Raw genomic sequence first — 26176 nt, forward strand, 5'->3', positions numbered from 1 at the left:
ACTTCATATTGAGCCACTTTTCCACTCTATTCTATGAGATTCCAAAATGTACAATCTCTTCAGGTCTAAATTGGGGTGTGTGAGAGATATGGTGTGAGGACTACCACCTTCCACTGTTCAATTTCTATACCAGCTTGGTATTGGGATTTCTCAGCAATGTCAAGCCCACATAATGATGTATAATTGCTTTCTTGGTTTTGTTACACAGAATTTTGCCTACAGGGACACAGCTTATTTCATTTTGCTCACCAGACCAAATGCTTCAAATTACAATATGAGTTAGGGTGAAATGGAGTGATTTATCCAAGTCATAATTCCATTAAGCTCCTTTTGTATAAACCCAAACACCTATATTTAACTTGCATTAGTAATGTAAATTTTCTTGTTGCAAAATTAGACACTGAAACATGAGAAAACTTCCCACAATAATATTATCATTAAACAATATCTCTTCTGCTTTCTACAGATAAGAAATGACACATTACTGGTAGCACAAAATATTTTTAAAGGGGTAGAGTGAATAATAGAAATAAAACACAGAGGCCATCAAACATGCACAGAGGTCAACTCTACACACACTAGAAAATTGAACAGTGGGACTTGTGTCTGACTCAGAACATGCTCAGAATTGTTCCTTTAGTGTAATTTCTGGATGGCCGAATCCTATACAGGGGTATTATAACTGCCCACCTTCAATTTTTCTATTCTCTCCTTTCACACTTTCTTTCTCCCTCTTTTTCTTTCATGCCCTGATTTAAATTCTTAGATTAGACAAGAAATGTTGAAGGTCTTCACACCAAATATAATGGCAAAATTAACCTGTTTATACATCTGGACCATTTATAACCCCAACTTCAATCCAATTCAATTACTAACAACAGCTAGAATGCATACTTGGAAATCAATTCCATATGCTACTTTCCTTAGAGCAATCTGAATTTCATAATTTAATGTAATCCAAGATGATACTTGAAAATCAATAAAAGTCTAAGGAGCTGAATTTTACTGAAGCGTCCTTATACTGGAATTTATGCTGGAAAAGGGATTTAGTCCAACAAGGATATTAAATTTCATAAACCGCGCTATATCATCAAGTATTATCTTTGTCTTTGCGATGATTTATTCTCTGAAGAAACCACCTGAAGCAAAATAATACAGATTATGCTGACAAGATGTGTGTACAGTATAGATAAAAAAGCTTGAGATGCATCTTAGGAAATTAATATAAAGTTTATAGTTTATGTTTTCCAAATACATGTTAATTACCATTTCACTATCCTTAAAGTTTTTTATCAATCCCCAGCTGAATAAAGAAACTAAATAAAGGAAGGAAAAACACCATAAAATACTGGTTTGTATGCAAAGATGTCCTGCTGATGGAAGGATCTTTGATTTAGTAGAGGCTACCATGAGTCGAACAGGAAAAGAGGTGATTTTATTTGGTTCTCCATACTGTCTGCAGCCCCCGCACCTCACACTGCCACCTTCAATGCTGGGTGGCAGAGGCAGCTGCTGGTAACTCATTCATGGCTTCCCTTTATGGAAAGATGCCTTTTTCTTTCTGGTAATGCCAGGGAATTTATCTGTGGAGGTTTGTCCCTAAATGCAGACAGGGAGATTTGCCAATGTCTAGGTTTTACCTGCCTGCATTTGTTTCGCGACTGGTGAGAGTTTTCTTTCTACCAAAACATTTACTATCAATTCTTCATTCCATGTGTGGGGCAAACAAATATCAATAAATCAATAGATTAGAAAATGAGTTCATAATGGTCAATGTCAATGTGAAGCTTTCATGCGATACTATGGGCACCAGGCATACTGTAATATTTTTAACTCAGGAATACAGAGTCTTTTTCAGTAACAGAAAAAAAATATTAATTTAGGGCAATCTCAACAACTGTATTCTACTGAACCTCCAGAATTCTAGAAGGGACAAATGGAAAAAAAACAAACAAGCAGAAACTCCCCCTTGTGGCTGCTGGCACACATTACAGCACTTGCAGTGTTAACGTTTGAGTGTTTTGAACTCCAAAAAGAATACAAAATAATGTCTGACCTGGAATGCAAACACAATTTCCCTATGACAATTTGCACAAGTGCTACCACTTATTTCAACCACTTCCTTCATGCAAATTGCTGCTGAGAAATAGCACCAGGATTCAGAGAGGCTTAAGGTCATACATTGCTTCTTGAACACAGCAGCGTGGTGCAAGGCTGCTTGGCATGGCTGAACAGAAAAACAGATGCTTAATGTTGATTTTGTCTGAGTTTTAGGCCCATTAGGAAACGATAACTTCTACTAAGAAATTGACTAACTTTTTTTCTTCCTGTGACGATAGACTGCTCTGTCTCCTTTCTTTTAGCAAATGTTTTGTGCCACTGGGGAAGTGGTAATTCTGTATTGATTTGTTTTGGATGTTTGTACGTGATGCCAATAAAAGGTTTGATGATGAGGATGACTAACATTTTTATAACCTCCCATTTTCATACATTATATCGCAGAGCACAGATTTTCCCAACGTCACAAACAATGCTGTGAGAATGTATTGACGTGCTATCGGAAGGCTCAGAACCATTGATTATGGGCTGGAGAGAGACTAATAGTCATGCACAGCTCCATGTTCCTTCCTAACAATTACTATTCCTTGCAGCCCTGCTTCTACAACCCTTTTATGTAACCTTATCTCCAAATGCCCTGCCATCCATTTCCCCTGCTCTTTTTATCTTCTGTCATTCTAATCCTTGAACACATACAAATATGAAGCTCAGCTGTTCTAAATTTCTGAACTTGTAATGGAGAAAGAATATATTTGCAAAGTGAGTAACACCATGCAAATGTACTTGATATACATAATTCATTCTAAAACACAATACTTTGAGCTTACTTGGAATAAATTTGGGTTCCTTTGGTACATAGCGCAGCCAGCCCTCGTTATGACACAAGCATATCTGAATAGCTGTATTGTTTTTGTCATGCTGATCAGCTTGTTTCCATTTTGCATGCAGTGAAACGTAGTGTCTAATAATTGTGCTGCATTATAAATGATAGCAGATAGTCACAAACATCAAACTTGCTCTTCAAGGGGATTTATCAATATGTGATTTAAATGTAAATTGGTAAGTATCTTTAGTCAATTTTGACAAGAAAAATTAAGCCTCTGGGAAAAAAATATTTTCTAGCAGAGCATGCTACAATAAAAGCAACAGTATAAAATGCTTTTTTTGAAAAAATGTATAAATTATATCACACTCAAGATTTTTGAAATTCAGTCTACCATGATTTATCAGATCCATACAAAAGAAAGGAGGATTGCTATTCATGTGAAAAGTGATAAGTGAGAAAACATGGATGTGAATGTTTTGATCAATTGGTTATGGTGAAAGTTGTGAATGAGGTAAGAATTATTCATCACATTTCAACTGCTTCACATTACCAAAATTGTATGTGTGTCTGTAAATATTTTATAGCATCTCCTTTATTTCAAGAACAGTAATGAAAATCACCCTAAGAAGCTGTGTAACAAAATAATGGTTGGCAATGGCAGAGTGTGGTGGAATAATAATAATAATAATAATAATAATAATAATAATAATAATAATAATTTGTTGTTTATACCCCACGCGGAGTTAGAGATAGCAACAGGTGACAATTAGAACAGGTTTGGAGAGAAAGAGAGAAAGAGAGAGATAGAGTAAAGCTGCCAAATCCCAAACCCAGACAGTCTTGCCTAGACCAGGACAGGGAAGAATCATAGAACTGCAGAGTTGTAAAGGACCACAAGGCTCATTTACTCCAACTGCAGCTGTCCCATATGGGGATCAAAGCTGCAACCTTGGTGTTATCATCACCATGCTCTAACCAACTTAGCTATCCAGAAGGTGATGGAATGGCTGAAAAGAAAAAATATGCTAGCCTCAGAGCATACTTTCCCCCTGTCCAAAGGGCTGTAGTGAGGGATGAGGATAGGAGTGTTAAGGGAATGGCCAGACTTCGCATTTACTAGATCCAAAACCTCTTCCAATCTGTCACTGACACGCCTTCCTTTTGCTCTTTTCCCCCATTAGAATAGTTCAAAAGCTTTGGGGTGAAGGGCAGCTATAAACCCCCCAAATAACAAAGAAGTAAATCAATCATATACTGAAGCAAGACTAATTGTAATATACAGTAATCTCAATAAAATGTGTGGGTTTCCCCACCTATAATTATTTTTTAAAAAGAAAGAGTTAATCTAGCAAAGGAGACTTCTTTCTGAATAAACTTCATGGATTCTTCCAAAATGAAGGCCCGTCTCCCCACCTTTCCCCAAACATAGTGAATCAATCATCTGTTAGCTGAAGGATGTATACAGGTATCACACAATAATGTGAAACCCAGTAGGTCCTAGGAACAAATAAACAATTGGGCTCTAGAGAAAAGAGAGGTTTTTTAAAAGAAAGAAAAAGAAACAAAACACAATTTTCTCATATCTGCTGTATAGTGAGAAGTTATTATTACCACTCTGGTTTAACCTATAAAGTGACACAATCCAATTTAGAAAGGAAAACAAACAAATCCTTTATGAAAATGCCAAATCACATCAGAGTGACACCTGATTTCATTCTGCTCACTGAAGTATTTGATGATGGAGAACAGCTAATGTGCCACCAAATCCCATGGGGACTGAAGCTACAGAAATGTAATCTTCTCATGTCTGCACTGTAATGCCTTTTACATGAATAAATAGAGTATGAGATTGCCTTTGCAAACTTTTCTTTCGAATTCATTACTGGGAAAAGCACTACAATATTATGACTCTTAAGTGTACTGAGATAAATAACAGCTTTCATTCAAAGTAGGCATAGGAATGCTTTTGTTGGACCCATTGTCTGAAAAATATGCAATTTCAGTTACACAGAAATCTTTTCCTCCTTTTAGGCAAAGTGAGAAATTAGACAATTTTCAGCTATTTTCCTAGTGCAGTTACTTATGCCTGTAAATATATTTGTTCTTTTCTGATACCCAATGCTGTCTTAGTAAACTTTTGATGAAGCTAAAGAAATAGCTGTACTTTAAACTGTATCACATTGCTAGAATTTGAGAATGAAAGAAGGCTGCAATTCTATACCTGCTTACATAGGAACAAGCTCTGCTGTACTCAGTATAACTTGTTCCTGAGCACAGGACTGCATAGTAAGGATTTTTCTTGGTGTGGTTTGTTTTGCACTCAGATTAGCAGGACATTTATGGGTAGCTGACAATAAATTGAGAAGGGGGGAAATCTGAGAAGGCAGAAGCAGACTAGAAAATTAATGTTAAACTGTGAGACTGACAGATCATCAATGCAATAAGGTATAATTGTGGAGAGTATACAGCAATGGATCTTGGATGGTAGGCAAAGGTGCGAAAAAGCTGGAACGCATTTGCCTACAATCATCATTCAGTACTGATTGGAAACTGAAGCTTATTTTCTGAAGCAAAATCCAATTAACTGCAAGCTTGTGGTAGAAGGTCTTCTGTTGTATCAGTTGTGTAGCACTTAGTGGTTGATGGACACAGAAATAAATATTCATCTTTGCATGGAGTAAAAAATGTCAAAAATGCCTTCAAAAGCTAATGTATGGAGCCTGCAAGACTGGAAACTTTACTAATTCAATTCAATTGATCCAATAAATTTAATTTCCTAGGTAATGACTTATTATATTTGCACTAAACATTCAGTGCTCTCCCTTATATTTGCTGTTTTTATTTCCAATTAAAGGCAGTTGGTGTATTTTAAGGTATATTAATAAATCTGAATAAGAAACAATGCTTGTTTACAATCTAAACCATAATCGGTATAGAAACATACAGAATTTTAACCTAATGGACATTTCATTCTAAGTACTACAACTTAATTCAACAGCACAATTTAGCTTATTTATGGGCATGCGCTGGTGAGGTCTCATTAAGTTCAACAACAATTGTCTTATGTAACCAATATTTAACCAGTTCAGATTTAACCAATTTTGTCAAAATAGAGTTATACTGTTACACTGGATATAAAGATTTCAGTTTCATTTATTTATTTGAACACCAAAAAGGCTCCCAGAGGCTTAAAAAATGTCAATAATAAGACATTTCCTTTCCTTACAGTTAAAATCTAAAAGTTGTAACACAAAAGGAATAGGCACTATGACAGAGAAGGAAAAAGGCAAACTGGGAAGCTAATCTTTGGTCACAAAGTGCTTGCAACAAAGAACAGTTTTGGAAAACATTTCAGGAAGATCCGCAGAGATGAGTCAGGCATTCTGCTGCTAATTTCAGATGTGTATTAAATACCATTTTATGTTGACAGGTCTATATAATTGCCTACATTTTTTCCCCTTCAAAATATGCAAGTCATGTTTATGATTATTTTGATATTTATTTATTTATTACATATATTATGTTTTGCTGTATTTGTACATGTTGCTATATACCTTGTTATGTTATATGAGTGGGCACTTTATAAATATTCTTATAAACAAATAAATAAATGTTGCTGACTTTTAGCTGAGCAGATAGAGTGGTCCTGCTTCTGTTCACTCTGCTACACTTTGTTGTAATGGCAACTGTCTGATGACAGTTATTTGAGTTGGTGGAGGAACGGCCATATATACCGTATTTTTCGCCCCATAAGACGCACTTTTTCCCCTCCAAAAATGAAGGGGAAATCGGGGTGCGTCTTATGGGGCGAATGCCTGCAAGCCTCGCGCGCCCGGCAGGAGGTCCCACCGGGTGCGCGAGGCTTGGGGCGGCAGCCTGTCGCCCGAAGCACGGGGAGCCCTCTGGAGGGCTCCCCCTGCTTCGGGCGAGTGTCTGCAAGCCTCGCGCACCCGGCAGGAGGTCCCACCGGGTGCACGAGGCTTGGGGCGGCAGCGGACTGCTTGCCGGCATGCAGAAGCTTGGGGCGTGCTGAGCTCAGCACGCACCAAGCTTCTAGGTGCGCGCAAGCAGTCCGCTGCCGCCCCAAGCCTTGCGCACCCAGCGGGACCTCCTGCCGGGTGCGGGAGGCTTGGGGCGGCAGCGGACTGCTTGCCGGCATGCAGAAGCTTGGGGCGTGCTGAGCTCAGCACGCCCCAAGCTTCTAGGTGCGCGCAAGCAGTCCGCTGCCGCCCCAAGCCTTGCGCACCCAGCGGGACCTCCTGCCGGGTGCGGGAGGCTTGGGGCGGCAGCGGACTGCTTGCCGGCATGTAGAAGCTTGGGGCGTGCTGAGCTCAGCACGCCCCAAGCTTCTAGGTGCGCGCAAGCAGTCCGCTGCCGCCCCAAGCTTTGCGCACCCAGCGGGACCTCCTGCCGGGTGCGGGAGGCTTGGGGCGGCAGCGGACTGCTTGCCGGCATGCAGAAGCTTGGGGCGTGCTGAGCTCAGCACGCCCCAAGCTTCTAGGTGCGCGCAAGCAGTCCGCTGCCGCCCCAAGCCTTGCGCACCCGGCGGGACCTCCTGCCGGGTGCGGGAGGCTTGGGGCGGCAGCGGACTGCTTGCCGGCACGCAGAAGCTTGGGGCGCGCTGACCTCAGCTTGCCCCAAGCTTCTGGATTAGCGCAGCGCACCTGGGGGGGAAATAATTTTTTTCCCTTTATTTCCCCCCCTAAAATCTAGGTGCGTCTTATGGGCCGGTGCGTCTTATGGGGCGAAAAATACGGTAATACAATAGAGTGGAGCCAGACTTCCTATGCATGGGTTTTGCACTTTCCTACCCGCTCCTGTGTTCCATGAAAAGCTGCTCCAAAGTTGGGGGGTCCCTCTGGAACAGTATGGGAGGAGAGTTTGTGGGCTAGCAATGAAGAGGAACTGGCAAAACATATCTCCCCTTCCTCCTCCATCACGACCCGTTCAACCCTGGTGCTAGCCAGCAGGGCACATTTGCAGCCTGCCACCTGATGAGGCACACTCCCCTGGGATGCTCTGCATCCTCACACATGCGTTGTGTGGCACAGGAGGCCGGGTGATGTCAAAGCCCTATTTAATGGCTAGTCAGCCTTCCCCTGCCCTCTTCTTCCCAGTACCTGCTCTTCCTCCCTGTCTCAGTGTGACTTCCTGGTTACTTTCAGTGGTTTTCAACCAGTGTGCTGTGGCACCCTGGGGTGCCTTGAATGATGATCAGAGGTTCCACAGGCAACAATGGCCTCTGTTCCTCTTTCCTTCCTTCCCTCACTTCCTCTGATACCCTCTTGTGGCTCTGCCTCCCAAAGGCTTGCACAGCTGTTTGATGCATTAGCCTCGGACACGACTAAACAACAACAACAAGCTTCCCAGGTGAATGGTGCCTCTGGATCTGGCCAGGGGGTGCTTCCCAGGCCCCTGTGGGGCAGTGTGAGGAGGCATCTCTCTTTGGGGCATGGGGGCAGCTCAGAGACCAGGGGCAGCAGCTGCGGCGACCCAGATGACTCCCAAGGAGAGGGGAGAGGAGAGGAAGCTGAGGGAACACTCCACAAGGGACCGTGTTCGAAAAGAGGTGAGAGGGTGCTAGCTCTGCAGGCAAGGGGTGACAGAGCTGGGTTCCTGAGTCCTCCAGGGGTGCCGTAGAAAGAATGTAGTTGGTCAAGGGAGCCGTGAACCTACAAAGGTTGAAAACCTCTGGCTTAGGGGACAAGCAGGCATTTTGGGGTAATCTACCTTGTTTTGGGGTTTTCTCCATCTACTCTGTACTGAATAAATGGGTGGTGTCAGTGGATGGTCTGCTGTGTTGTTAACTATGTCAATCTGGTCTTTAATTCATACACTTTTCATGGATGTACAGGAATGGGAATAGTTGTGTTTCAGCCTTGTGATCCTAGTTCAGTTCAACCTCTGCATCTTCCTCGTTATTTAGCCATCAAATCATGAGGTTCTCCACTGGATAGAAGTCTGTTCCACAAATGGAAGAAGCTCTTACTATTTATGGAAGAGCATGCCTGGATTCAGCCCAATAATTTTAGCAAATGCAGGATGGAGTCAGGTTATCTACAGCCAATCATTACCGTTAAAAGGCTGGCAAGAATTCAGTCTTGGTTATTTGCTTCAATACTTCATACTGAATCTATACTAGTAATGAACTTATTAAAAGATTTACACATTCATAGTATGTTTAAAATAACAATTCTAAATTTCTTTATTGATTAAGTGTGTATTTCAAAACACATTCTAGCAAAGCACCAATGAGTGTTGTTTTTCTGTCTGGGATTCTTGCAAAGTTATCTTGTGAATCACACAAGAGACACGCTCTTTAACAGACAAGCACAATTTCAGGCATGCTAATTTTACTTTAGATTTCACAGCTAGAGTATTTCAAGATAGGAAAAGGAAGCATTGCAATGTCATAATGAAACATAAAACAGCAGGGAGAAAACTACTTTTTGACTTATTCAGTAATTCCCTCTTCATGAAGAAATGAAAAATTCATGAAAAATGACTATTTTGCAGGCTCACATTCTTTCCTAAACTAGTCTGACTGGTTCACCGAAAGGATAGCTTTGGGTAGGGAGAAGGGAAAAATAAAATGTTGCATTATTATTATGTAATATCCAAAAGTAGGAAACTGATGCATATACAACTTCATATGATACACATCACACCAAACAGGAGGCAGGTTAGTTCTTATTAATTATATATTATAATGTGACAAGAGGCATGAGAATAGGAATGACAAGTAATTGATTTCTCTCCCTCCTATACAAAAAAATATGTAAAAACGCAAGCTACAGTTGGACCTAGAGAAATCTACTCTTGGACTAGGAGAAACCACAAGTATTATCAATGCCTGATTTGGATGTTTGCCAAGCAAAACAGAATTAACAGCACAAATATAAGGAAACCAAAGTAGAAGTCTGGATAACCCAGCCTTCCTAAAACTCGCACTCTCAATGTTTTTGACTACATCTCCGATCACCCTGACCATGCTGGCTGGGACTGTTGGGAGTTGGGGTCCAACAACATCTGGAAAACCAAAGGTTCCTTATCCCTACTTTTGAATGTCTGTCTTCAGCACAAAGTTCTCTGACCTTGGATATTCTTTGTAAGTCTAGATAGGTTTATTTTGCAGCATTGATGACCACATACTTGAGGTTTTAGACAATTTTGTCTACCTGGGCTCCACCACATACAGTGACCTCTCTACTGATACTGAGCTGGACAAACATATCAGCAAGACAGCTATAGCAGTATCTCAACTCTCCAGAAAGGTACGGGAGAATGTGATGCTAACATCCAATCACTTGCTGATGACAGTCAGGTCATGCATCCATAGCAGTGACCAGAGGAGGAATGCAGAGGAGTGCAGAGAGAAGAAACGCCATTGTGCAACTGCAGTAGCACAACTAAATGCCTTCATCTCTCCCAGCTGCAATAAAACATCTATCTCCTATATTGATCTCTACAGCCACAGCAGGCACTGTAACATTTCAACCCATCAATTAACTGCTCAAATTCCTACTAACTTCTAAAATTTCCCTCAAGTCTCCAGCCTTATATTTGATGTAGTGGAAATGTAATTTTAAAATAATTTTATACAAATATTTTGCATAACCTTCTGATGATTATGTCATAAAAATATATTTGCTCATCTCAGGTATGTTCTCATGCGGGTATGAAGCAAGAAGCAATAATACTAAAAAATAACAATTTTAAAAGTTTGGATGCCATTATTTTCGTGTAATGGTACTGTATTTTAATGATAAATTATTTAAAAGAAATCATTCCCAATTTGTTACATTTTTCTCCTATGTCTTACATCAGAATGTAGAACAATATAAAAGGTCAAAGGTCAAATCTTATGGAGCCAAGCATAGAGATAATGGTCTTGTTTGCTCCTTCCTGACATTTTTGCTCCCACACTTAAAAAAAAAATGTAGGTCAGTGGGTTCAGGTGGCAAACTATTGTACAGTAACATCTTGTTATGTACAGTAGCAGCTTCAGAAGCAATTTTACTTTACTAATATGTGCCACTGGTTCATGTTGATTTGCCCCTTTAGGGAGAGCTACTGAAACGTCAAATGAGTAATCATAAATACCTGTATGAAGGATCATTTTTGAAATTAGATTTAGATATATGATGAATACACACACACACACACACACACAAAATTGTGGTTTGATTTATGACAGACTCATAGATTCAGGCAGAAGAGGTCATGCTTAAACAACCTCTTATAAAAATTACTCCCCTGATTAAAAAAAAAAAAAGGAAAATTCAGTAACTATAGTATATTTCAGTTTTCAAAGAAATATTGACACCAAAGATTAATGGCCAAATTAAGCAGCCACAGTACAGAAAGCAAAGCAAGGTTCTGAATATAAAAGCATAGTAAATGCTTTTGAAAGCAGTAGTTGCAAATACACATCTGAAGAGGGTGATATAAAGTGAATTTCTGATGTTGAGAAGCAGTAATACCCTTTGTCTACAGTAGTTCCATTAGGGCACAGGTGGCAAAGAGAAAATGGTGAAGAAGTAGTAGTAGTAGAAGAAAGGGCAGCAACCTTTGGCTCTGATTTCACCCCTTTTGCATTCTGTCCCTTTGCCTCTGGCCCCATTGCCCATTGGTATGCAGCATCTGACAGATTACCCATGAGAGAATAAAAAGGTTTCCTACCCCTGTCCTAGGAAATGGACCAGGCAACTCTTTTCAGAGATAAAGATGTCCCATGTGTGCTAGACTGTTTCTGTGCACACCATTATGAGGTTAACAGACTAAATTTTTGAGGCTTACTTTCTCTCAGTACGATGGAGAGAAACAGGGTTGTTGCTTTTTCTTGCTGGATGTGTGGAGGCCTGTTGCTAAAAACTGATACAGTAGTCATCTACCATCATATGTACTGTTCCTGAATGGTGGGAAGCACAACATTTGGAGTACATGAAACTGAAACGTGTAAAATCTAATCTATGACCCGTTTCAATGAAACAGAATTTTAGTACTCATGCCATGCAGACCTTTCATGCACAGCCTTAAATCACATCACAATACTTAAGTGTTCTCAGCTTTGTAGCCTGTTAATTTTTTTAAAAGGTGATGTGTTTAGCTTTCAAGGGAAAAGCATGAGTAGATGTTTATAGCTTTTACTAAACAATCTACTTCTATTTATAAGCATACAAGAATTCAAGTGCTTATTCTGTTTTTTAGACACTGAAGAAGTAAGACATACTTATCCCTACTTTATATTCCAAAGCAATAATACCTAAATTCAGAGACATTTCCTCAAGCAAATGAATGTTCAAAATCAAATAGAACCGGATAACTGAGACTTGAACTTGGCACTCGGCATAGTATGTACAACCTAGTGCATGGCTAAAGTTCTCCCTCCTTAAAGCATACCCTCTTTTATTTATTAAGCTTAAGACACTAAGGAGTGTGCAGTTACATCTGAGAGCAGTGCAGGTACAAATACAAAAAGTATTCGTAAGTCATGGCTTTGCCTTGATGAATGGCAATTGGCAACCTGGAGAAAGCACACAAGAAACACTAAAGTTGAGGGGCTGTAGATGTTAATCACTTGACTTATGAGCCCTCTTCAACTTTCAAGTCAGGATCAGAGCCACAGCAACAAGTGAATGGGGCTGACTGCCCTGGGGATAAGATGCAAGATCCTCTGCAGTCCCTACTCACCAGGGAAGTTTTAGGACACACATGCCCCGTCTGCTTGCAATTTCACATTCCATTTTGCATTTCTTTCAAGGGTCTGCAATATATTCTACTCTGTGGCATTTCCTCTTCCCGCACCATTTAACATTTACTTATCAGGGTTGTGGCACTACACCATCCATTTTTAATAGTTTTACTGTGGTTGCATTCTTGTTGACTAAGGCATTTTCTGGCGAATGGCAGGATTTAAAAATGTTTTAAAGAAAACAAAATAGAAGTATTTAATGGACGCAACACATAGTGCTCTTCCCCACATCCAGTATTCTGTGTGCTGCATATCTAATGTTAGCTCCTGTTAAAGAAGACACTGCCTCTTATCTTAACTTGCCATTTCCCCAGTGATCTTTGGTAAGAGTTTTACTTCAGTTTGTGTGATATTGTGTGATACAGCTTCTCCTCTGGAAACATTGAACATATATTAGTTTTTCCACTACAGAGCTTTCAGTAGTTCATGGTGCCATGGAATATAAATTCACTTATTCCTTCAGTTAAGCTGGCCTCAGTAAGGCCATAAATTGGTTAAGACTTTTTCATTATAAGCTTACTTTTATTACATCAATCAAATGGATTTCAGGAACTGTTAATTTTATACAGCCATGTCTTACATTTTCCCAACAAAGATACCCTTGGAACTTCAAATCATGTTTGTGGCCCCACTCCAATCAATCAATCAATCAATCAATCAATCAAATCACTTGTATATTTCTGTGAAGACATCTGCCAGTGAAGAAGCTGGTCAGCTTTTTGCATAAATCATCCCAGGGGTGTTGTTAGAATAGGTCCTGGATAATTTTCCAAGTGCCCCAAAATGTTTCTGAGTGGGTTATAAATTGAGGAGAAATGGAATTGGGTAGCAATCTGACTTGTTAAGAAGTATATTTGGAGAAATAAAATTATTTAAGATTGTTTTATCTAGAGATGACTGCAGGCAATTCAGGGATAATTCAATTTTTGTTTGAAATCCCAAACAAAATCCTTACTTCCAAGCTCCCTTAAAATGTTACTTGTGTTTAAGATAGGTCTTTTCACATTATCACTAATTTACTATTCTAAAGATGTGTGAGAAAAATAATGTGCACTATGAATTAGGGCTCAGAAATGGGTTTTTTATTCATCCACTGTATAAATCTATATTCCAAGAAGTTACACCTGTACCTCATTTTTTTAGAGAATGAAGGTGGTCACTAATCTTTACACCATCATAACTGAAAATGAAACTAGGTTAACAGAAGTAATTTCCTTGTGTTACTCATGAGTAGGCAATTACAGATGATCCAACCTATGAGCAATGCTATTAAAATATGCAGACCATGAACTATCTGTATTATTTTACTCTATTACTGAGACCTGAGGCTACACCATAGATACAAGGGATGAGATGTCATACAAGTTTTGTCTTCTCTCTCAATCCCTTTCCCTTCCACTGCATACATGTATACAGGAAAAAACCTACCTGGCCAGAGGCTGAACACAGGGAAAATATGACAAAACCATGTCAGTGGATTCACACTATTATTAAAACAAAGCTTTTTCTTGGAAGAGAAATTTTTATATTTCAGTTTCACTTGAATGAATGCATTCAAGAGGTGAGCTGGGAGGTAGGAAAATTGTATGTTTGTATGACATTGTCCCAATAGTGGAAGAAATGATTTGCTCTTCTTCCTATTAGATTGAATTGTGTTTATAAGGTGTAGTGAAGCTGCAGTTTTGTGAGGCTGTTTCTTGATTTAAAATGGTGGAGTGAAGGAAAAGCATCCTCTGTAATGACACTCCTGTCTACGATACAGATTTCCCCATACAAAGGGAATATGTACTATTAACAACGTCCATAGTGATTGGTACATCTGAGTACTATTATTTGTATATCAAATGAAAGCACTCTGCAATGCATCTGCCATTATGTTACATTACTTCAGAGATTAATTCAGCCTAGGAACTCTCAGATAATATGAACACTTCTTGTCTTTGTCAGCCATTTATAGGATGAAAAATCCATGCCTCAAGAAAGGAAAAGCTTCATCAAGATATCTTGGTAGGCTGGTTATACTGATTTATCTTTATCTTTTGTTTTCCTTCTGTTGCTCCAGCAGATATGTAAGTGGAGGGGGAGTGTGGATAATGACAAGCAATTTCATTCTGGAACATGTGCATTGTTCAAAAAGATCTTATCAACTGAAATTGATTACTAGTCTCTTCCAGTGCTTCAGGTTAGCTCTCACAGTCCCTTTTTATGAACCAATTCACTTAAAGTATTAAATACTTTAAAAATAATAACTAAGAATGGCTTTTGATATGAAAGAGTTGCTGCCAGTACAATATGCATCCATTCTCAGGAAACTATTTTCCCTGTGATGATAGCCCAACTTGGAAGCATGTGGGTTAGAAAGAGTGAGGCCATTCACTGGTCCTGCCTCCTCTATTCCATTGCCATGACTAGCCACACTCTTCGCCTCATGCAATTCAGTCTTGTGATTCAACATCTAGAATAAAGCTTATGGGTAAGAGGAATGCCCTGCAGTATATGGAAAAGTTTTGAACATGCAGATGGGTTCAAATGCTGAGTGAATCCCACCGTAGCCATACATTGCTTTAAAAAAGAAGTCAGACTCCTAGTTTTTTATCATTTATACTCCATTGCTATTCTGATAGCTAATTCATATCACACAAATATGATCACAAACATTTTTTGCTGTTTCCTTCCTTTTCAGAAATGAGAATGAGGTCACAAATTGACATACGCTAACATAGAAAACAATACTAAGCACTCTATTCACAATGGTAAGCTGGCCTGCTGAAATAAAAATTAAAAAAGATGTGATGAAAGCTTTTGAAAGTGGCTCAATAAAAGTAGGGGTTATTCATTGCCTAGGACCTACAGTGTCCAGAAAATAATAGGAATTCAGCAAAGTGTATTATACAAATATCATTAGAGTTCACTCTTCCTGGCGAAGACCACTATTCCACTGTAATTTAGCACACATTTCAATTTCAAAAGGCATTTTCAATGTTATGATATGGTATATGTCTAAACATCAAATTTATTCTTATTATAAACCACTCAACCAAAGAGAGTTTAGTACATTTGTAGAGAAATTGCACACATGTTCTGCCATTCATACACTTTTCTTTCAATCATTTCAGCAATAAACTGTTAGAAAAGGAAATCAAGTAATTCCATTTCACATACAGGTTGGCAAAATTATAGGGGCATATAATTTATAAGTACAAACCACAGTCTAATTTCCAAAAAAATAAACTTGTAATAAAACTTTTAAGTTTAATGTAAAATAAACTTTTGCCTGCTGAAGCAGAAATGTGAACTATAATGTAGTTATGCCAGTTGATTTATAAAAGGCATATTACTTGCATCTAAGTAAATAAGAACCTAAGAATTGTCATGCACATCTAAGTACCAGTGGGCTGACTCAGCACCAAAACTCTTATGACTTTACAGTCTTATTTATTTAAATATTTCAGGTGTTTCATTCCGAAGGCTAAGAATGAAGTGAAAATCAGTATAAGAATGGGGGAAAGGAAAATAGGAGTGGTAAATAAACTATATATTCAAATTACAAACGACATTCCTTTCTTTGTAATGTGAAAATATAATAGCCCTGGCACCAATGTCATCTGTCTAAGCTGGTCCCATGTTTTGTTGGAGGAACTAGACATGGAAGAAGGGGTAAATTTCTTTACAGGTGCAAGGTCAGCCAAGCCAGTTGCTATGGCAATGGCCCAGTGCTGTCTATATAAGTCATTAAGGCACATCAGCTCAGCGGTCCGGGCGCTTGTGCTGAATGACAGTCAATAAGTCTGTCTGTGAATTGGAATATGTGTTACGTCTTGAATTGCTGGAGCAACAGATATCCTTTGTGCTTGTATATATCTGTATCTGTATCTAAAAGCCTACAAGCTGTATGTATATATCAGTGTATGTAACTGTATTACTGAAGCATAATCTTCTGCAGCAGTAAAACTGTTTGGACCTAAGCTGCCTGTAACTGTGGACAACTTTCGCTATGTGGATATCTTAACTCAGATTCCCAGCACCCTTGACATTCATATATTAAGTGTGAGTGTCTATGAAGGAATCACACATGTCATGCAACAATAGAGCTCTAATTGGTACTAAAAGCCTGCTATCTCTATTAAGATCTTCTAATATGGCTCATAAATATTTCTACTTATTAAATCAAAAGTGGAAAGGGGATCAATAAAACCAACAAAAGACTCTGGTTATTGTTGTTTTTAATGTGAAGATATTTATGAATCAAATGATTCAGTATAAAATATTGATCTATAGCTGGCTCCAAACCCAGCCTGCTTGTCTGCCAATAAGTAATTCGTAAAATAAAGCAACCAGTTTCTGAATGGTTATTGCCATGAAAATAATACGTACATATGTTATTATTAATATACATAGGTAAGTGACTTATTATATATCAATCTGGACTCGTTTCAGTCTAGGTCCAGGTTGAATGGATCAAAGTGGCTTTAGTTGTCCAGGAGAGAAGGGTGAAATATTACCCTCCTGGGCTTAATTTCTCAGCAGCTTTTTATACCATCATCCATAGCAGGGCTTCTTTCAGAGGGAGCTTACAGGAACTCAGTTCCAGAACCTCTCAGGTGGGTGCCATTGCCATTCTAAAAGAATGAGGAAGGTATTCCTGGTGAGTTCTGGCACCTCTTTTTCTGATCTTCTGCATGTATATGTTTTACTGAGCTGGCTTGATGGGTTGGGAGTGGTTTTGCTCAAACTTTCAAGGCGGGTTTCAGAGGGAAGCATTGAGGGCTGATACTTCAACTTCCTGGCAGTTGTGCTATAGGGTGCTGCAGGATATCATATTGTTCCCAGCGAAAGGTGCAACTTTTCAGGAAAAGAATTCATAAGGTTCAAGATAAAGGAACAAGTCATAGGGCACTGAGGAATTTAAGCAACATACCCACTCCAGAGCAGAAGCAGCATTGTTGAGGTAAAAGGGCCTAGAAGAGGATAAAAAAAATAAACATGCATTGCAGACCTGAGCAGGGGTAGTGGTGTTAAACCTTTATTCAAAATCACATCCTTTTACTCTCAGCTTGGACAGAGTAACCAACTTTGTAGAGAAGCACACTGCTCAACTGTTCTGTAATCAATATGTGGAAGATCCTGGAATGTTAGGAACTCCAGAAAATACATGTCTAAAAGAGAAATTATAAGAGTTAAGGACAAGAGGAAGTATTGAATTGCTGCTATATTAAGAAGAAATCTCATTTGTAATGTTATTTTAGAAGCAGCTGAGACTCTTCCACTCGTACCTGTTGCTTCAAATACACTCACATCCTTTATCACCATTTATTCTCAGGCAGACTTCCAAGTACATGCACAGTAGTGCACTGGTCCCACTTTAGACCACTTAGTTCAGGGGTGGGGGACGGGATCCTGAGCTCTGCCCCCCAATGCAGCAGTCAGTCACCTGATTTCATCATGACTCTTTTTTTAACTCCACAAAGCAGCAGGCTTGAAGTCACTGCTAATCAACAAAGCTTCAAGATCTCCTGATCAGGAGCTTGAAAATGCAGCAGATTCCAAGGGGGATGCATTTGGTGCCAAATGTAAAAGGCATTGAATGCAAGCTTACCTGCCAAGGAACAACTGGGAATGCACTTCAAGGCTGCCAATATATAGATACTTCCAAAATGGGGCTAGAATTTCCCTGTGAGACAGTGCTTTTTTTTCTAGAAAAATAGGTGCCCGTACTTATCATGAAGTTGTTACAATAAGTGTCACACTTTTTAACAACAACAACAACAAATCTTGCCAGTACTGTGTACCCTTGAGTACCCCTAAAATAATAATCACTGCCTGTAAATATTACTGCATGAACACATAGCAGAATTTCCAGGGACAAAATTTCCATTAGGGGACATTCACAACTCTTGTTTGTCACGGTAATATCATATGCCTCCACCGTGTGGCAACATGAAAATGGGCCTTTTCTGCAGTGGCTCCCCATTTGTGTAATGCTCTCCCTGGGGAGATCCAGCTGGTACCTTCATTATAAATCATTAGGTGCCAGGCAAAAACATTCCTCTTCAACCAGGCCTTAGGCTGATTAACATCTTATACCCCTTTTTAATGTGTTTGAAAGCGAGGGGATGTGGCGAGGGGACTGTATTGCCTTTTTTGTTCTTTTTTATTATGTATTTTGTGTTTTTGTGTGTTTTTTATGTTGTGAGCCACCATGAGATCTACAGATAGTGGGCAGTATACAAATTCAATAAATACAAATAAATAATAAAATAATTTTCAGAGACATTTACAGGGATGTTTCCTAGCCACTCCATGTGGCATTAACTTTTAAACAAGTTATAAGAAAAAGAAGAAGAAGAAGAAGAAGAAGAAGAAGAAGAAGAAGAAGAAGAAGACATAAAAGGCCATTGGACCACCTCATAATTATAAGTATAACTAAATTTAAAAAGGTAAAGGTAAAGGACCCCTGGATGGTGAAGTCCAGTCAAAGGTGACTATGGAGTGTGGTGCTCATCTTGCATCGGGCTAAATTCTAAATATTTCCTGCCCGCATACATTAAATGACTTTTGCAATATTCATAGCTCTGCTTTTCTAAATTATTATTTACTTTCATTGGAAGCACAGTCCCAACCTAAACTGAAACTCTTTTTTATAAATTATATAAATCAATGCCAAAACTCATTTAACAACATTCCTTTTTTTCTTTTAGACTGCTTTCACCATCCCAAATGAATGCAATATGTATAAAATCATTTATGAGGACCAAATGTATTGTTATTACCTAGGTGCTCTTCTGAAGCCTCTCAAATAGAAAATCTTTAAATGTAATGATACAGAAAAATGATACCATCTTAAAACACAATGAGAGCTCCAAAGACTTTGGAGTTTATGATTAAGAAATAACAGCCCTGGCATATTAAAATATAGTGGATTAATTTTGTGGAACAGTTTTCAATTTTAGCTAATCCTGTTTGCAAATCTTCATCAACCAAACAGATGGATAGTATTATTAGAAGCAGAGTATTAAAGATGGATTATTGGAATGTCCAATATTTGACAAATGATAATGAGTTAAAACAGCTGAGAAGGAAAATCCTTTTGTCCTTTTATGAAAATCCTGATGGAGATGAACAAAATAAAAAAACAGATGACACTCTTGAGGGAAGTGAGGAGTGAAAGACAGAATTAGATATGATAATTTCAGTGAATTCCCAAGATTCTGTTCAAAATGTCATGTGCTCTTAAAGAAAATCTTGAAAATCTGCTGCAGTCAAAGATGAGGGTGGTAATTTTCATAAAGCTTTGAAAAAACTATTGTCCCCAAATGGAAACAAATAAATACCCATCACATCATGGCTACCACTCTTTAGTAAGATGATACTTAGAATGAATACATCCTGTTGTCATCCCCGTTAAGCAATTCCACCCTGGTTCTTATCCTGGGATCAACCAGTATCTGACCATTGCTCATCGCACGCAGTCCATTCAAGGAGGGAACTATAGGCAGCATAATCCATCTCACACTATCTAATCTATGAGGTCAATGAAGCTACCAATGCTCTGTGGAAGACAAATCCCTGTTCCCTCGTGCCAATTAGGTACAGCAGCCTTCACTGCTGTGGTGTCTCTTGGTGGTCACCAATATAATCCAGGTGATTTCATTTTGTACCAGCTTCTGTACTTCCTTCAAATGAAGACACACGGGAATATTCTAGTCAGTAGATGAGCAGTGGATGAGTAGTAGAGACTAGGTCGCCCTTCTCTAGGTATGGTCTCTGCTGGTGTACTACCCTATGATGTACCTAGCACTTCCAAGTCCAGGAAAACCTCAAAGCTGCAAACTTGTCCTCCCAAATCAATAGTCAGCCGCAAAGCTCCATTTAGAGCAGTTGGTTTTCCTACCAAGAACCTTAATCTTATTTGGTTTAAGTCTCAGCTGGTTCAGCAAAAATCCAATTAAAAAAAACAGCTCCTGACCCCTATTTATGAGCATGGCAGCCTCCCTGGGGTTGATAGATGAAGATGAAAGTTAAAGCCGTATACTGGTGACATTGTAGCCTGTATCGCTGGATTTTCAGGCAAATGTTTGGGGAAAAGATGGAGTTCTGGGGCATCCTCTATATCAAAAGCCATGTGATGGAGCAGAAATCTGTGTACACTTCCTTTTGGGAATATTGCTCCAAAAGGATTGGAATCACCATTATGCTGTGCCTAAGCTCAGCCCAGGAAGATGGGCCAGGAGGATACCATGGTCAGTCTTACTGAAAACTACTGAGAGGTCCATTCCCTGGCATGACTACTCTGGTGCATCCATCCTGCCATCCAGCACTTGTCTCTTGAAAAAGTCTTCCCATTCTGCATGGCAGCAGAAGCAAATGCATTAAACCCAATTCAGTCAAACTTCACACACCTTGTGAGCAATGATATAGTGTTCTTCCTCAAATTGGCATTCAAGACGGAAGTGGTATTATCTGAAAGCTTCATGCATTTCCACATACACACGTGACGTGTACATGTCACCTTTGCAGTTCTCTCCCCTAAGAGATGCTGCAGGAAGTCAAGTAAACAAACATGACAATAAGCTTTTATAAATTAATATTTCCATGTGCAGTGCCATATTTTGGATACTGTACCAGATGGACTTTTAGTTGGATGAAGCAGGGTACTTCTTAGTTAATAGGTAAAGACAGCGTTGCCATTGATTTTAATAGGACCAGCCTAATGTTTCAGACATCACAAACAAACCCAAAGGACATATTGAAATGTGAATGTGACGTTAGTGATAGAGAATCTTTCATGGAAGCTACTTAAATACCAGGCCTTTGGCCTTTCAAATGTGTTTGTGGGAGATAGGTTATTGGTTTGTTTTTGTTTTATTATGTAATTTGTGTTCTCATTGTGTGTGTTTTTTATTGTTAACCACCCTGTGATTTTCGGATGAACAGCAGTAAACTAAAAAAATAAATACAATATTTGAACAGCATGTAATCAGATGGAAAGGACATGACCAACTCTTCATAGGGTTAAGCTATCCAGGTAGTGATTAAAAGATTGTGCTATATTCTTTCAAAAAGAAAGAAAATGTCCAGGATATTCAGAAACAGCTTGAGATTATGTATGTTTTTTCAGAAGTATGTCCAAAGGAGTTCAATGGCATTTACTCCCACATGAGTGTGCAATGGATGGTGGCCTTATTGCTCAGCTAAAAATATTATTTTAAAAATCTGCAGTGCAGTTTGGAGAATGTTCACACAGCAGTGGTTGTGCAAATATGAAAATCAACCATTAAAACTCTAAGTGTAAAATGTTAAAACAGTCTACCTTGAGAGGGAGAAAACAGCCGAGACAAATTTAGGAATCACACTTGTTTATTTCTAAATCAGTTTGATATATATGTCTTAAAAAATACAATGACCTAAATGCTGAATTACTAGCTTCATCTTTTTGCACTTAACAGTTTGTAAATCCTGCAAAGTGGTTTTCATCAAAAGATGTTGGGGTTTCTGAAAACCTTAGGTTTTATTGCCAAGTCTGCAAAAGCCATATTTTCCATGGATATCAACTAAAATGGCATATTTAACAACCCCCCCCCGCACCCCCATTTCCCACATCCAGAGGAAATGCCACTGAATAAAGAATTGTAGTCTCTGTTTTTTTCATAGTCTGTCACCCACAAAAGAAAAGAAAGCACATTGGAAACAGCAAACTAGGCTATTAAGCCCAGTATGTTAAAGGCACAGTACACCTTATGCAAATAATTCCTGGTAGTTTGTTTTAAGACTAAGATCAAGCCAGCTGTAGCACACATACAGATAGCCTTGTGCAAGAATATATTTAAATGCAGAGATTTTACAAGGACACACACACAGATCGGCTTTAGCAATGTGACTAGAAAATTCCTAATACCTCTAGTTTAGAAAAGGAGTGCATGCTTGATCTCACAAATGTTGCATTTTTAAAAAAACAAAACTGTTTTGTCATTTGTATAGAATCATAGAATTGTAGAGTTGGAAGGGATCATGACAGGCATCTAGATCTATCCCTAGCAATGTGTGAATATTTCGTCCAATGTGGGGCTCAAACTCACAATCTGGATATTGGGATTCTCATGCTCTACTGACTCAGACTTCACATTTCACTGTTTTCAAAGATATTTCATGTACTATTTAACTAGAATTATAGGCATGTCTCCAATTTTATCCTCCTTTACCAAGACATTACTAGTGTGTCATTTCCCATACAGCCACAGAGTTCAGAGTTTAACTTAAGATTCACATTTACTAATAGTACTATGGGCAATCATTCATGTATTTGTTTTGTTTGTTTGTTTGTTTGTTAAGTTTGTGTACCAGCCTTCATCTGAAGAACACAGGGCAGTTCACAACAAAATAAAAAATGAGAACACAAAATACATAACAAAAAACAAACAGACCTATAACTCCTCCCACAGACACATATTTATTTACTAAATTTGAACATCATCACCCAGTTTGGCTTTTTATCACCAAGTCCTCTTGCAACAAGGAATCATAGAATTGTGGAGTTGGAATGAAACTGAAGGGTGTGAGAAAATACAGAATAAAATGTAGAGTAGGAATTTCATGAGGAATCTTAACATTATCTAAGGACTGTTCATGTGTCAGTTGATTGAACATCAAGTGGTGACTTACTCTTCCATATCAAGCACTATGTAGCAAGTATTAATGTTACTACATGCTGCCCTAAGCTCTGGAGTGTACCAGGAAGCCAAGTGGGCTCCACAAAGCAGGAAAGCACCCAGATGTTCCAGAGTATGGCCAAGGCATGGGCAGGAGCATCAGTCATAACAGCTGGAAAATCCCTCAGAGTCATCTGAAGACCCACTGGATCCATCAGCCTCCAAGGGTGGATCATCTTCATTGGTCCTCACCTCTTTGGAAGGGAAAAGGTGATGAAAACCTTGATCCGAGCAGAACATATCAAGGTCCAGAGTGTGGCCTGCCATATGCATTGGACTGGTGCCTTTTAAGGGCAGTCCCATGGTCATCATGGTAGCTATGAAGTCCTGAGCCACTCCAGAACCAGTCACCTTGGCACTGATATTAAAGTCCCCCCAAAGTCCTCAATATTGCCTCCCAGACCAGTTCTGCCAGCTCATGCAGGGAAACTAGTCCTTTTAGATCTAATGAATGAAAATTTGCACAAAGATCAAGAAACAATGGTTCACTACCTAGGATAAGATATCCAAAACGAGCTTATACAGCTTCTAACAGGTGCTATAAAACAGAGTTTTAGCACATGCAAACTCAGCCGAATACTACTTAATTATTCTGGACGGCATACCTGATTTTAGTCATATTGAACAAATGATAATGAATGTGCATTATGTTGATGTAATCAGACTATCAGATAGTGAGGTGTCTGAGCCTGAGGCTACCATAAAAAAATTATTGGGATTTGTTCCAATAAATTTGCAGGTGCCTTTATATAACAGAAACTCTTCCTGGATAGCTTGAGAAAATTTGATTATCAGTTGTGAATCTATGTGGTCAAGGTTATAATCATGAAAGGTTATGATCATGGGAGTAACATGAAAAGCAAAGAAAATGGCAGACAAAAGAGACTCCTGGACATAAACTGTTTTTTGTCCTCTTCAATGCACACTCATTAAACTTAGTAGCCAATGGTGCGAAGTGTTGTCTGGGAGCGACTAGTTTCTTCAATTTCATTCTGCTGATATATAATTATTCCTCTGCATCAACTCAACATTGGAAAATTATAACTAGCCATGTATCAAATTTAGGGATAACTGTTAAGCCATTGAGCAAGACAAGCTGGAAGAGTCAGACGGATGCTTTAAAACCACTAAGATATCATATTGGTAGTATAAATAATGCTTTAATAGAGATTTTTGATGGCACACACCTAAAAGTTTCTCTGGAAATATTTTCTAAATTTAAGCTATGGCCCTTGCCAATGCAATTTGTAAGTTCAAGTTGCGGTATCCCTTGTTACATAGCGCAACATCCTTTTTGAAGTCAATCTTACAAGCAAGCTATTGCAAAATAAGAAAACTGATTTAAATCCAGCTACAAGCCAGTTGCAAATGCCTAAGAATTACCTTGTGAGACGCCGGTACGATGAGCATTTTCAATAAGTTTTGATAGATGCTACTGAGATTGCAAAGGATCTAGAAATACTATCAACGTTTGAGACAGAAATAGCAGTTTGAGTATGAGCCCCCAAAATGGGCACCACAAGAACCAAACCAGAAGTTCAAAATAGGTTTCTACTGTGCTGCCTTAGGCATTGCCAAACAACAATATCATTTCGAAAGCTACAACAATCTGGCTTCCTGTGTGATAAATACAGTATCAACATAAAACCCACTGAAGATGCACTTAAGGCCTGCACGAATTTGATGCAGAATGGAAACAAATATAATGATGCTGAAGATCAGTGCTGTGATCTCGAAGACTTCCAAAGTCTATGCTGCTGCAAGGAATCCACAATTCTCTTTATACTACAACCAAAATTCCAGTATAATGTGCTTCATGTTTTCATTGCTTTTTAAGGATCCTTCTCATACTTCTAGTTTAGTGGCAAGTGATGAGCAGTTTCTAAAAGCACAAAATTACAAAAACTAGCTTATGCTCAACTATGTTGCAATGATAACTATATAAACTTAGCATGCCCAATCATCAGCACTTGGCCTGAAGGAATTGGTGGCAATTGGTGAGATTTTGATGTGCCTGAAAATGTGCTTCTTTAATGACTGAGCCAAAAGATTCCTGATCCTGTGCAAGGTGTAAGATTCACAACCCTTTTACACTATTTTGAAATGGAACTGAACCAGAATTTTTGGCCCAGCTTTTTATTTGGGTTTGTGTGTGTGTGTCTGCAGAATATAGGCAATAAAATAGCTGGGGGGAAAGTAGTCACAAAAACTGCAGCAGGGGAGCAAAAAACCTTGCAAATGTTTTGAGAGGAGCAAATATTTTGGCTTAATTTACTTAATAACAAGGTGGTAAGTCCCCACCCCATGCCTTCTATTTCACTATTTTAAAAGCATGTAGCTGCCCACAGCAAGCATGCCATAATTTTCTGCTTTCTGCTGCAGGAGGGATAAAATTGCCCATGGGAACACTACCATAGAAATCACACCATGCAACTGCTAGCAATGGGGTGGAGGAGGTCTGTATGTTGCCAAAGGGACACTTTTTCTAAAACTAAATATAGTCTGGTGGTGGTTTCCATTAGCCCTGTAGCTCAAGAAGAAAATGTTAGATCTCCCCCGCCTAAATGCAATAGTGGGGATCGCCTAGGATTAAAATTCACAAATGTTAGTGCAACAAACCATACAAATAACCTAACATGTAGGTAGGTCCTGTATCCACACACAAAGCAAAACACTGACATAATGGTAATGCTATTGGGGGGAGGGGGTTCTGAAAAGTCACCACCACTTTTTCCCTGGGGCAGCCGTGGAAGTGCATATATTTTGCTCAACAGTTTATTGTTAGTCTGCTCATGTGCTTCCAAGTGTGATATGATACTTTACCAGGCCCAT

General features: G+C 39.0%; 1 protein-coding gene and 1 long non-coding RNA gene across 4 annotated transcripts in view; one reads left to right on the forward strand and one right to left on the reverse strand.

Moving 5' to 3' along the window:
• The window catches only part of NCAM2 (neural cell adhesion molecule 2), a 198116-nt gene that overhangs the window by 156027 nt on the left and 15913 nt on the right, over window positions 1–26176 (reverse strand). The window lies entirely within an intron of this gene.
• LOC310705664 lies at window positions 14600–23442 on the forward strand. Its single transcript, XR_014525442.1, has 3 exons — window positions 14600–14645; window positions 17191–17239; window positions 23354–23442. It is a non-coding gene; the product is annotated as an uncharacterized lncRNA (long non-coding RNA).

Source organism: Podarcis liolepis (assembly GCF_965112155.1).
Source record: "Podarcis liolepis genome assembly, chromosome: 4".
Classification (NCBI taxonomy): Eukaryota; Metazoa; Chordata; class Lepidosauria; order Squamata; family Lacertidae; genus Podarcis; species Podarcis liolepis.